General features: G+C 39.4%; 1 protein-coding gene across 6 annotated transcripts in view; it reads left to right on the top strand.

The window, feature by feature from the left end:
• Positions 1-14,426, top strand: part of Pkg21D (Protein kinase, cGMP-dependent at 21D) — a 173,192-nt gene that overhangs the window by 49,213 nt on the left and 109,553 nt on the right. For 4 of the 6 annotated variants that reach the window (XM_073967495.1, XM_073967494.1, XM_073967491.1 and 1 more), the window contains exon 2: positions 8,198-9,076. The exons of the other annotated variants lie outside the window; for them this stretch is intronic. The gene's annotated coding sequence lies outside the window, so the exon portion shown is untranslated. The remainder of the gene's footprint in view (positions 1-8,197; positions 9,077-14,426) is intronic. 6 annotated transcript variants of the gene reach the window in all.

Below are 14,426 nucleotides of genomic sequence, written 5' to 3'. Positions count from 1 at the left end.
GGAACCACGCTTCTGATAATCAAAGAAAATATTCTTTTAAAGGCACCACGTTTTTGATGGTCGAAGAAAATATTCTTTTAAAGGTACCACGCTTCTGATGATCAAAGGAAAAATATTATTTTAAAGGTACCACGCTTCTGATGACCAAAGGAAAAATATTCTTCTGATGATCAAATAATATATTAAAATTTACCAATCTTCTAAGGGCCGAAAAAAATATTCTTAAAAATGAACCACGCTTCTGATAATCAAAGAAAATATTATTTTAAAGGTACCACGCTTCTGATGATGAAAGAAAATATTCTTTGAAATTAACTACACTTCTGGTGGTCGAAGAAATTTTTCCCTTAAATGAACCACATTTTTGATGGGCAAATAAAATATTTCTGAAAATACCGACTTTTCTAATGGTCGAAAAAAATATTCTTAAAAATAAACCACGTTTCTGATGGTCAGAAAAAATATGTAATGTATAATCGGAATCCAGCTCTATAGAATTTGAAGTAATCACTATATGTATCTTTGCATGGGTTATGTGGAATATTATTTAAACGCTTTAATTTCGGAGGCTTAATAATGGTCATTAATTATACCCTCAGCCTTTAGGCTAAGGAGGGTATATACACTTTGATACGATGAAAATGTGCCTCATCGAAATAATGGTTTTAGACCCCAAGTATGTTTGGACGAAATGTGTTTCAGACAATTTGGAGTCGATCTAGCCATGTCCGTCCGTCTGTCTGTCCTGCTGGCTGGAGCGCACGATAACTCTCTAACGGATGAACCGATTCGGTTCAAATTTTGGCTTTCGTAATATTTTGCCCAAACTTAGTTTAAGTAGATGAGCTACATCGGTCCACTCCTTCCGGTACCTCCCCCACAAAAGTTCGAAAATGTTCGGAAAGTTTGTGCGCACGATAACTCTTGAAGGGAGTGACCGATTTGGTCCATACTTTGTACAGCGTAAACTTTCTACCAGAGTACTATGAGGTTCCAATATAGTCTCAATAGGTCCAGTCCTTCGGGTACCTCCCACACAAAATTTCGGAAAAGTTCAGTTTAGGGCCATCTCTCGGATCGATTTGATTTTTGTTTTAGCAACTTGTATTCACTGCCCTCCATACGACGGTACAAGTTTCATCAGGGGCAAGTCCATACTTCCTGGGAAAATAGCATGAAAGTTGCAAAAAACCCCTATAACACCGTGTGAGGTGGTTGGAGCGCAAGATAACTCCTGAACGGAACTGCCGATTCGGTCCAAAATTTGACTTTCGTAAAACTTTGTCCAAACATAGTTTATGTTCGAAGATAAGCCATATTGGTCCACTCCTTCAGGAGTGCCCCCTCACAAAAGTTCAAAAATGTTCGGAAAAATTGTGCGCACGATAACCGTTGAAGGAAATGGTTGATTTGGTGCATACTTTACACATCCAAATATATCTACCAGATATAGATCAGCTTCGAATATGGACTTTATTTGTCAACTTTTTCGGGTACCTATCACACAAAATTTCGGATAAGTTCACTTCCGAATCACTTTTTGTTGAAGCAACTTGCATTCGCTGCCTCAATTACGATGGTAAAAATTTGTTAGGGGCAAGTCCATACATCTTTAGAAAACAGCCGGAAAGCTGTAAAAACCCATATGGCGCCATACGTAGTGGCTGGAAAACACGATAACTCTCCGCTTTGCCCAAACTTCAGTTTCAGTTCGAAGATGGGCATTACCGATCCATTCACATGAGCTGAGGGTATATCTCTGTCGGCAAAGCCGACTGATACTTTTTTACTTGTTTTAGTTTAATTTTAAATGTGTTATTCTCCAAAAACGTACCGTCTTTAAATTGCGTGTTAAATATTGGCCATGTCTGCCTTGGCATTGGATTATTAATAATTAACCAAAAAAGCAAATATTTTGCCAATCATAATTGGTTTACTGGTTCTTAGAAGACGCAAATACGTAACTCATTAATATGCCATTATTGTCGTAAAATTGAGGGCTTGGTTAAGCCTTCTTTATTGATGGACATTAGCAAAATTATGTTGACAAAATATAAACATCATGCACTCTGGACAGTGGTTTCAAATAAAAAAATGTATTTAACTTCACTTTTAAATTTCAGAAAATCAAAAAAAAAAAATTATTGTCTTATTTTAAAGTATAAGACACCTAGAATGTTTGGTAAAATATTCTAGTCGATCGGAACAATATTGCCAGAGGTATGAGCAGGGAAGGGGAAAATGTATTGTGTTTTGTATGTAACACAGAAACTAAATATTTGTTTTTCTCGAAATTAATTTTTGAATTCGGTGCTAACTCTCGCTCGAAAACTAATGAACCGATTGTCATATATTTTTGTGGCTTATCAAGAACATCAAAATATACACCTTCATCAATCGATTTTTTTTTAATTTTTCCCCCGTTTTATGCCAAAAAACGTTAATTTTTTAAGCCATGATGGATCTTGATGCAGAACACGTTTTCTCTTGTCTGTCGTATATTCTGCCCAGTCTGCATGGTTGGCTACTACATGGTTGAAATAAAGGGTGATCCAACTAGAGGTTCCCAATTTTTTTAAAGAAAAAAAAAAAAAACAAAGACAAATTCTAATTGTGTGGGAAATGTTTATTATCATTTGAAAGAACATTATTTGGCATATAATTTTTTTTAAGATTATGTTTATCAAATGTTGGTCGCGACTACGTCTTAGACGGTCTGCCCGTCGAGTCCAATTTTCGCTGAATCATTCGTACATTTCGACTGGTAACTGACGAATGTTAAGCGTGATGTTTTGCCCCAAGGCCTGAATCGAAACGGGGTTGTCCGCATACACTTTAGACTTTACATATCCCCACAAGAAAAAGTTGAATAGTGTGATATCACACGCTCTTGGAGGTCAATCGACCGTACCAAAACCTGAAATTTTCTGCTCATCGAATTGTTCTCCTGATAAGTGCATTAATTGATGCCATGTGGGGAAATAGCGTCGTCTTGTTGAAACCAAAATGTCGCCGAGATCACGGGTTTCATTTTCAGGCATCAAATAGTCGGCTATCATGGTCACCATTAAAGGTTACGTTCACACCGAAATAATTTTTGAAGAAATATGGACTGATGATTCTACCAGCGGACAAACCACACGAAATTGTTGTTTTTGTCTGGATGAAATGACACCTCTTGAATCTCTTTAGGTTGTTCTTAAACCAAATGCGGCTACTTTCCTTATTTACATACCCATTAAGCCAGAAATGAGCCTCATATCTGAATAAAATTTGGCTCGAAACACATTCCTCAAAGAACGTGAATTTTCGTAATAAAGTTGAACGATTTGCAAACATTGTTCAGTCGTAAGTCTTTCCACGATTATATTCCAAACAATACTAAATAAAAATAACATGACACGACTCACACGGGATCAGTCAAAAAAGCCTATTGAAAAAATTACCTCTAGTTGGACCCGTTATTTGCAAAGCTGAAGCTGAAAAAAACTCCCTTAGAAGGTTTTCAATGTAAGGTAGATCCCTTAGAAGGGCTGTTATATGGAATACCAACTAGAAGAGGTTTATATCTACAGAAGACACCCTTACAGCGGATTATATTTATAGACGATCCCCTTAGAGGGACTTCTATCTGTATAAGATCCCCTTAGGAGGTTTTTATCCATAGAAGATCCCTAAAGAGGGGCTTCTATCCATAGAAAATTGCCTTAGAGGGTCTTCTCTCTACAGAAGACCCCCTTAGAGCGGCTTTTATTTGTAGAAGACCCCCTTAGAAAGGAATCTATCTATGGAGGACCTACTTAGAGGGGCTTCTATCACTAGAAGATCGCCTTAAAAAGACATCTATCTGTGGAAGACCTCCTTAAAAGGCATTATATCTATGGCAGACACTCTTAGAGGGGCTTCTAAATAAAGGAGATCACATCTGTCTACAGAAAACCCCATAGAGGGGCATCCTTAGAGAGGTTTTTATCATTGGAAAATCCCCTTAGAGAGACTTTTATTTCTATAAGACCCCCTTAGAAAGGAATCTATCTATGCAAGACCCACTTAGAGGGGCTTCTATCAATAGAAGATCCCCTTAGAAATGCATCTATCTATGGAAGAACCCTTAAATGGACATTTATCTATGGAGACCTCCCATTGAGGGCGTATATAATACCGTCTGGACCAAAAGATTTGTACAGCTAAAATGTATACATGATATTAGATTTTCTTAATAATCTGTGTTGTTGTTGTGGTAGAAGTAATATATTTGTATGTACATTTTCCTGCTTAATCTGGCTTGCACATTATCTCCAGGTGTAGGAATGTGGCACGATGTGGGTGGCTAGCAATAGTTTAAAAACTTTATTGAGATACTCTATCCCCGGCTTATCCATTTGTCCCAGCTTCGAGATTTCGTCAGGGTCCAACTCTTTAGATGATTTAGCGTTCCTCATGGCATTTGCAAGATCATTAACGGTAAATTGTGGTGTCCCTCCTCGGCAGGAAGAGATTTAATTCGAGGTAATACTCATCGCTCTGTCACTCATGGCGCGCTACAAAGTGTTGTTTAAAATTACTTGCGCACCTCTGCGAATTAGTCGCCATACGTTACTGAGGTCTAATCTTCCTAGGGTTCGACAGTGACTTTAACGTTGCCCACAATTCACTAATTCCGGCTCCAATGTTACAATCAAGGCCTATACAAGGTCGGCCAATAAGCCCACCTGATTATTATGTTTGTTGTCAAAAACATTATTGTGATTTAAAATACAAAGAAACTCAAATCACAATAATGTAAAATCTATTATGTTTGTTGTCAAAAGTTGTTAACAGAATTCTGAATGGCCGACTTTCTATAGGCATTGGTTGCAACTCTTCAGATGATATAGTCACTCGTTCCTTTTGTGCTGCCACTTATTCCGCTGGTGCGCACCGACCATCCTGTTAACATCCATTGTTAGCTCCACTGACTGTGGAGCCATTGCGGTTGGCACGACAAAGCTCATCCCGCGCATTTCCTACTCCCGTCTCCTCTGCCGGGATATCTGGTCTCACTTCGGGAACTATACCAGCATGTGTGGTGAATACCCGAAGTGGGAACAAATTTTCTGGAGAGGCGATGGGACGAGCAATAGCGAACAGCCGCAGCAGTGATTATGTCTCGGAGCGTTCTCTTTATTATCCGAAGGATTAGGGAGTTCTCTTAAGCGGTGATTGGGGAACTCTCTGCAACTATGCAAATTATTTTACCCAATATTGATAAGAGTGCGGCTTTCGGAGGTAATCAAGTCGGGCGGTCGACTAATGAAGACAATTATAGGGAGATAGCCTGACCCAAGAGAAACGTCGGGTTGCTAAGTGTTGTCATTTGTTAGATCAGGTGATACGTTTGTTATGTCTCGCGAACACTAATTCTGGTAGGGTCATTTTCATAGACCGTGCAAAACGCAGAGCTATCAATCTACTCAGCCTCTGGTCATTAGGACCTAATGCCACAATTAATAATGAGCATTAAAGTCCCATAAGATCAGTCCATTATAGCCTGAAGTGAACCTATAACCTGCAGTACAGCTAGTAATCGATGGTATGTATACGTTAAGCAACCGTACTTAGGTAGTTTCACACTTGACCGCTACCCCGTATATTCCTTGCACGGGTCATTAGATGTCGACTCAAGCGCGATAGGCCTGTATTGTACAGACGGACGCAACAGGGAAGCTAGTTCCCCAACCTTCACTTATGGTGCGATCTTGCCTTAGTAAGTTGTAACCATAACAATGAAGCAAGCTGAAGTTGTTATTGAGCTTGATTTCCTGCAACCCCGATATCATGATATTCTTCCGACTCATAGAGTCTAAATTGCAAAAATGTTGAATTTTCAGGGATTGGAACAGCAACGTGTGCTGCGTGTGCGTTGACTGTTGGGGGTAGTCCTGGGGAGCGTCGTATTCTGATGTCGACGACTCGGCTGCAGCAACATAATCCATGTCGTAGACCCTCAAATGGACAAGTGCACTACCGATATCTACTACATCTCACAGAAGTTTGAGTATGGGGAACGCGGATTTGACCAACCGATACAAATTCAAACATATGTATGGCCGGAACACGGGTGTTGTGTTATTCAATCATCAACCGGTATCAAAGAACCGGTAGCCGTGGGACTTTTGTTCATCGGTGCTTGGTGTCGCTGCTGCTTGTCCAGTGCAAGCGATGAGCATTCTTGTCGCATTCAAAGATTACCAGGACTATAATGGTGGGATCTTTGTGCAGTATTTAGATCGAGGACAATACCGAAGGTCTGTTGCGTCCTTCTTCCATCCGCAGTGTGGCAATTCTCCCCATTTGAGGCGGAGAACACAATATAGTTCTTGACGCTTAGTCCACTCACTAAAAGGTTCCTGAACTAGGGCGTTGTCGATTGAGGTCGAGAGGGTCTTTCAAGAGTTCCGTAGCAGCCACTTTGCAATGCAGATTTATCTGCAAAAAGCTAAGCTCTTGCTGTTTCCGTGTAACTGGTGCTTCAGGGTGATTGGAAAGCATGGCAACCCTCCGTATCTGAATTTTTGCACCCCTCCCCACCTCGACTTCTTAGGTAATCGTTTTCAGTATGGTCTGTGGAAACTCTTTTTACAAGACCGCATTCTTCGGAAAGGAATTTATAATCCTCAATCTTACCATGCGAAAACCGACGGTTTGCTTTTCAACTAACTTCAGTATCTCGTACAGCTCCATATAAGGATGAGGTACCCATTCTGTGGAAACTCTTTTTACAAGACCGCATTCTTCGGAAAGGAATTTATAATCCTCCAACTTACCATGCGAAGAACGACGTTTTGCTTTTCGACTAACTTCAGTATCTCGTACAGCTCCATATAAGGATGAGTTACCCATTCTGATGTTGTGGGATCTCAGATCTCGTCAAGTTTCTACAGGTAGGAAGTTAATGGCATTGGCTCATTTTGGGAAGGCAGTAACCTGGTGGCTATACTTGTTGCTTAAATTCCGCGTATAATGACAACATCAGGATGGCTACATCCTCCTCCAATGTGGAGCTGAACGGTATACTGAAGTTAGTCGCAAAGCAGAAAGTCGGTCTTTGGATGTGAGGGATGAAAACATGTACTTTTTATATGTAACTGGACGCAGCTAATGACCTTGACTTATTTGTACAGAGTTGACTGGCCAAGCCGTACTTTACTCTGGTCCAGATGAGGATGACCCTCTACCAACAACCAATGACTGTCACTTATACATCGCCAGTACATAATTTCTGCAAAGATTCCCTTAATGAAGACATTTTTGTCTCTTCAGTAGTGATCTTTTTACTAACCTTCTTCGCCACCGAGGCATAGGACACAGAGAAATGAACCAGCTGTGATAACGTGCAAGAGGTTCCTACTGTTATCACTTCCGTATGGTCCTCAACAGTGGTTCCTCCTGTTCATGAAGTGGTAATGTCACTGATAGAAAGTTCCCTCTTAGCTACGTGAGAATAATTCCTCTCGAACTCCCTCACAAAAGACAGGTTTGTTCTTATCACGTGCAATTTCCTTTCGCTGATGGTGTTAGGATCAACCAACGTACCCAGAATGGTTATTTTTTAGGCAGCCCCCCACAAAATGGTGTCGAGATGCATTTCTACCTACGTCCCTGTTAGGATCATTATTTACGTACCGACTAAAATATGTGACTAATGATGGATGATTCTCACTTACCAATTTCAGGCTTCAGTGCTTCCTGTCTAAGAAGTAATGGTTTGTCGGGTTTTGTCCGACGCTAAAAAGTCCGGTCCAGTGGAATAGGTCGGTTCAGCGTCCTTTCCAACGGATTGGGGTGTAACATCATGACTCAAGGTGGAGACATGGATCACTGACGTGTTCATAGCCACATACTCTTCTCTTAATTATAGCTCATCCACCGCTTATCCACCGCAACGTTCCACAGGACCGTAAATAGAGGCATTCTTGCATAGGACGCGCCTTGGAATCTAACAATTCAACCATACACGAAGATTACTTCTCTGCAACTCCCTCTGGAATCTAAGTACTCTCAGCTTGCACCACTTTTAAAGACTTCCCAAAAGAATCTGTGTGCTAATTAATATATCACTACCACTTATTTTTTTTTTATTTGAAACCACTGTGCATCATTAATTGCCCACCAAAGATGACTAATTACTTATTTGGATGACTTTTTTTTCTCATAGATAAAACAAAAACACCCACAACACAAAAATTCTCAACACGTTCAAAATGTTAACATGGATTACGATGAAATTTGAACAATTTTGAATAAAAATAATTGCAAAAATATAGAAATTAAAAAAATAAAATTAAAACAAAATATTCATAAACACCCCAAAAACGTTGTGAATACAAAATATTTAAGAAATCCACAAAATTAACCAAAATCATTGCGCGGCTTCAATACGTACGCCCTGAAAAAAAAACATAATTCATTCAATAACGTCACAGTGCTGTTTGGTGATTTTTTTTTTCGTACATTTCATACGGTCGTTGGTCATGCGTGATTTGAGTATAACCATTGTTGAGGAGCATACGAAACGTTTAAGTCGCAATTTGGCCTTAACACAGACCAGACGCCGTACCATAACTTTTGAAAATCCGCCACAAAACAAGGTTCTCGAAATAAGTCAACCGAATTCGAAGACAACCATCATAACACACCCGCAATCGCAACAAAAATCGATTTGTACCACAACAACAAGGACGGAGAGATCTTTGAGGCCGGCCAAAAACCCTGTGACATCAACAATAACCACCACCACCGTGGATGTGCCATATAAAAATTTTAAAATTTGGACAGATTACGATCAAGACGAAAATCTCCAGCTGCACATAAAGGAACAAAAAGATAGAAAAGTTGAGGATAGAAGAGGTGGTGGCGGGGTCATGAGAACCATATGATATTGGGATGAAAAGGAAGCCGAACAGCAGCATCAAGCAGAGAAAGGTTCAAAACTGATTATCGATTTGAATTGAGTTTCCCCAGACACTTAAATTTCTTCGTCTTATAATTTCGCTGCAAAACAACAGTGACTGCCTATCTTCTTTATCAACATTTTGTAAGTATTTTTAAATTTTAAATTTATTTTTATAAAGAAAACCTTTACAAATTTAAAAATAAGTTCCAAGAATAAGACACAAGACTTCGATTTAAAGGTCATTTAAAAATAAGGTCTTACAAATCAAATGGGTGTTAAATAGAGCAAAAGGGGAAATAAGCAAAAATGGCCTCATTTTTTCTACTCCTACTTTATGGAACACTTATTCACAACCCCTTCTCCCTTTCTTAACGCTAAGCCTTGTTATAGCATTTATTTGCCGACCACCAGGAATTGCAACAATTGTAATTGTGTGGAAAACCCCTGTCGTTAGTCATTGTCGCCGTCGCCGTTGTTGTCCTCGTCGTCGTTGTTGTCGTTTGGTCAGTCTTCTATTATGCAAATATCTCAGCCATTATGGCAACAATTGTTCCACATGACCATTTTAGACCATAATTTATGGTCGCTTACCTCTATGGAGTCGACATTAAAGCTTTCACCGCTTTTGATTTTCTCCCTTGTTCGCTCGTTGTATTGCCTGCCCCCCAAAAAAGAAGGTCAAGAAAATAATTCTATTTTATGTGTGTATTTTTGCATAGAAATTGTAGCAGGAAATGGACAGAAGTGTGAGAGTTCATTTTCAGGTGAATAAATAGAAATGACATGAAAATAATCCAAAAAAAAAAAAAATCTGTTATTTTACAAAGTGTGTGATAAATGATTATCCTGAAATAATATTTGTCATAGCTTATGTCGGTTTGAGGCAAAAGCGGTAAAGCTCTTTGTTCGCACAAATAAAATACAAGTCATTTATTTCATAATAATCTCTAACCCATACCTAAATGAGAGTATTACCTGGTGACAATGATGACAATCCTTCTATTGATCTATTTCTATTTTTGAACCCCCGATTAGAAGATATTTTTATACAATACCGAAATGTCTTCTTAAAAATACCACAATTAGAATGTCATTAGATCTTCGTATATATTATTGGAAGTCCTCCTCGTAGCTTTAAAGTCCAAGAGATCTTCTAAGAAAAGAAAATGTTTTCTTATTAAATCCCAACAGGACTTCTTATATATCCAGTAGAATGTCCCTCAAAAAAAGAATGGGTCCGGTCTTTTTAAAATACCAAGAGGTCTTCTTAGGGAAAGCATCTTCGTCTTATTACAGAACGAAATTCGCTTTCTAACCCATCATTTTAACAAGTAAACAAAGGCTATGCACGGGACGGGGCCGCCCGTTCCGCCCCTAAATATTATATGATTAATCTCTGGTGCACACATCTCCACCAAACATTTCGTGACGATTCAATCCAAATTGCGACCAGGGCAGTGATTACAACGTTTAGGTTGACAGCAACTGACCCACATAAACAGAACGATATTATTACGGAATTACGTTTAACGAAACTTCGTGTGGACAATGTACGCCAAACAAAACTAGGGTTCGTTTAGATTACGATTCTACAATGATTTATGGAATTCACTTTAATTATTCCTAACCGACTTTAATTACTAAGCACACAGCTTTCCTTTACTTCTTTAACTGACGTTTTCAGTTCGCGGTCTCAATTACAACTGACTCACTGCCTCACAATTCCCCAGTATTTATGCCTAATCGATTCTAGTTGTCGATGTTTCTAGACGGAAGGTCTTGCAACATCTCGAATCAGTGCGACACACACAAACACACGATTCGCGCTAAGCGAGCATATATGAGCGAAAAGGTCGACAAATAGAAGAGAATTGAACGCAATGACGTCACTGAATGGTAAAAACAAACATGAACAAGTAGGAACGGCGTTAAGTTTGGCCAGTCCAAACTTGTTATACCCTCCACCACGAGTTGTATTAAAGTGAAATGGAACAACTAGTTTCCTTTCGTTTATGAAGAATACCAAATTTCAGCAAGTTCACTAAAACAATTGAGGCATCTACCTTCAAAATACCGGTAATAGGGAGGTACCGTTCTATGGGAGCTATACTAAGGCGAGGACCTGCACGAAGACTAAATACCAAATTTCAGACATTTCTGAGGAATATTAAGGCCACAACCTTCATAACACCGAAAATCAGGAGGAACGTTCTATGTGGGCAATATGAAGATGTTGACCTATGCCGATAAATTTCATATGGAACGTTTAGTAACCCAAATGAAGACCAAATACCAAATTTCAGCCATTTCGGTGAGTTATTGTGACCACAACCTTCAAAATACCGAAAATCGGAAGGTAACGTTCTATAGGGGCTATATGAAGGCGTGGACATATACGGACAGCGAAGCCGCTCCACAGTCTATATGTCTGATGAGCCTCTACCAAAGGCGAAACATGTCACATAGTGGTGGTTGTGTGGGTTCGAGACATCGGCTTTACTTTATCACTTGCAAAAATCATCGGTCATAAAGCATTTCTCCAACGCGAAATTAATTAAAAACAAGTAAAAAGTCGTTAAGTTCGGCCGGGCCGAACTTTTTATACCCTCCACCATAAAATAGTCTTAATTAAAATGGAATAATTAGGGTCCTTTTACAATTTTAGGTGGAACAACTTTTCGACAATAGATAGACTCCTACTGCCTCCCACTATTGCTTGAATTACACTGTGAACTCAAATGTTGGGGCAGAGATAATTCCTTTTGGAGATGAAAGCCCTTGGTGTGTGTATATTAAAAACCCCGAAGGACAGATGCGCCGTGAGTCGAACTTCAGCGTTATGGCGTGATGAATTTTTTGCAAGAGACCCTGTAAGCCATCATCAATTATCATTATATCTTTGTTTGTTGTTTTTGTAGAGCACTTCAGCAACAGTGAACAAAGATATAACGCTAATTCCTGATGGCCCACAGGGTCTCTAACAAAAATTTCATCACGCCATAACGCGGAAGTTCGACTCACGGCGGATCTGTCCTTCGGGGTTCATAATATACCCACCAAGGCCTTTCTTCCCCAAGAGGAATTTTCCGTGCCCCAGACTTTCACCTCCATTTTGTTGCACAGTGTTATCTAATCTAATCTACAAAAATGTGTTCAGCGAGGGGAAAGGTACCACATACAGGGCTAAATCAAAGAGTCAACCTATTTTTAAATTTTTTGGCGGAAAAGTTTTATAGTTGCAGGGAACTTCAAGAGTCAAATTGAAGGTAGTTTCATCAAAACTATGTAGACCCTCAAAAATGGACCCATGTTGTCCAATTTTAGTGAAGAAATTTTGTGACCACTGAAAATTCGCTAAAATCGCGAGGTACAGTTATATGGGGGGATATACCAAAACATGGACCTATATTGACGATTATTTTCTAATAGACAAAATTGTAGCTAAAATTCTCAAAATACCGATCATTACAGCTAGTTCGGTTAAAAATTACAGCTAAAATTCTCAAAATACAGAAAATCGGGAGATACCGTTATATGGGGGCTATACCAAAACATAGACCTATGTTCTGTTCTAGTTCTGTTAAAAATTGTAACTAAAATGCTCAAAATACCGAAAATCGGGAGTTACCGTAATATGGGGGCTATACCAAAACATGAACCTATGTTGACGATGTTTGGTGGAGATGTTCCATGACCACTGAGAACCTCAAATGTCAAATTGCAGATAGTTCGGTTACAAATTGTGGCTAAAATTCTCAAAATACCGAAAATCGGGAGGTACCGTTATATGGGGGCTATACCAAAACATGGACCAATGTTGACGATGCTTGGTGGAGATATTTTATGACCACTGAGAACCTCAAATGGCAAATTACAGCTAGTTCGGTTAAAATTTGTAGCTAAAATTCTCAAAATACCGAAAATCGGGAGGTACCGATATATGGGGACTATACCAAAACATGGACCTATGTTGCCGATGTTTCGTGGAGATGTTTTATGACCACTGAGAACCTCAAATGTCAAATTGCAGATAGTTCGGTTACAAATTGTGGCTAAAATTCTCAAAATACCGAAAATCGGGAGGTACCGTTATATGGGGGCTATACCAAAACATGGACCAATGTTGACGATGCTTGGTGGAGATATTTTATGACCACTGAGAACCTCAAATGGCAAATTACAGCTAGTTCGGTTAAAATTTGTAGCTAAAATTCTCAAAATACCGAAAATCGGGAGGTACCGATATATGGGGACTATACCAAAACATGGACCTATGTTGACGATGTTTCGTGGAGATGTTTTATGACCACTGAGAACCTCAAATGTCAAATTGCAGATAGTTCGGTTAAAAATTGTGGCTAAAATTCTCAAAATACCGAAAATCGGGAGGTACCGTTATATGGGGACTATACCAAAACATAGACCTATGCCCATATCCTTTGGGATATAAGTTTGTTGATCACTAGGAACCCTAAGTGCCAAATTATAGCTAAATCGGTCTGCAAATGTGGCGAAGAACGTCAAAATACCTCAAATCCGGAGGTACCGTTATATGGGGGCTATACCAAAGAGTGGACCGATATAGCCCATCTTCGAACTTGACCTGCCTATGGAAAAAAGACCCTCGGGTGCAAAATTTCAGCACTCTATCTCAATTATTGATGACGCTAGAGTGATTACAACAGACGGACAGACGGACAGACGGATATGGCTAGATCGTCTTTGAATTTTATCCTGATCAAGAATATATATACTTTATAGGGTCGCAAATGATTAGTTCGATGTGTTACAAACGGAATGACAAACTTAATATACCCTCCATACTATGGTGGAGGGTATAATAAAAACAAGTAAAAAAAGTATCAGTCGGCTTGGCCGACAGATAAATACCCACAGCCTCAGACCTAAAGAAAAGAAGTAACACACAATACTTCTGACGTGTATATAATACGATGTACAATGTTTGGACCAAATCGGTTTATCCCTTCGTATTACCCAGTTCAGTTGGTGCCGCCAGGCTTTTTGGAGCGTTTGGACAACTACCTCAAGAAGTAAGGACTTGCTTCCCCGTAATGGGGAAAGCGAATACAAGTTGTTACATAAAAATCAAAGGGATTCGAATCCCAAAATTTGAACCGATTCGGCTAATCCGTTCGTAAGTTATCGTGCGCTCCAGCCGCTACACAAGACGCCATAGAGTTTTTTTTTACAGTTTTCGGACCATTTTTTATTGAAAGAATGAACTTGCCCCCGAAAAATGTGTACTGTCGTAATGGTGGCAGCGAATACAAGTTGTTACAAAAAGATGCAAACGATTCGAGGGCAGGGCACTTTTTCCAAATTTTGTGTGGGAGGTACCCGAAGGAGTGAACCAATATAGTCCATATTCAAACCTGATCTATGTTCCGTAGAGATAGTACGATATGAAAAGTATGCATCAAATCGGTTACTGCCTTTCAGAGTTGTCGTGCGCACTATTTAAGCGGACAGT

The sequence above is a fragment of the Musca autumnalis genome, unplaced genomic scaffold (genome assembly GCF_047663935.1).
Source record: "Musca autumnalis isolate F117 unplaced genomic scaffold, ASM4766393v1 scaffold_2, whole genome shotgun sequence".
NCBI lineage: Eukaryota > Metazoa > Arthropoda > Insecta > Diptera > Muscidae > Musca > Musca autumnalis.
Note: the sequence above shows the minus strand (reverse complement) of the source record. Positions and strands in the feature narration are given on the sequence as shown.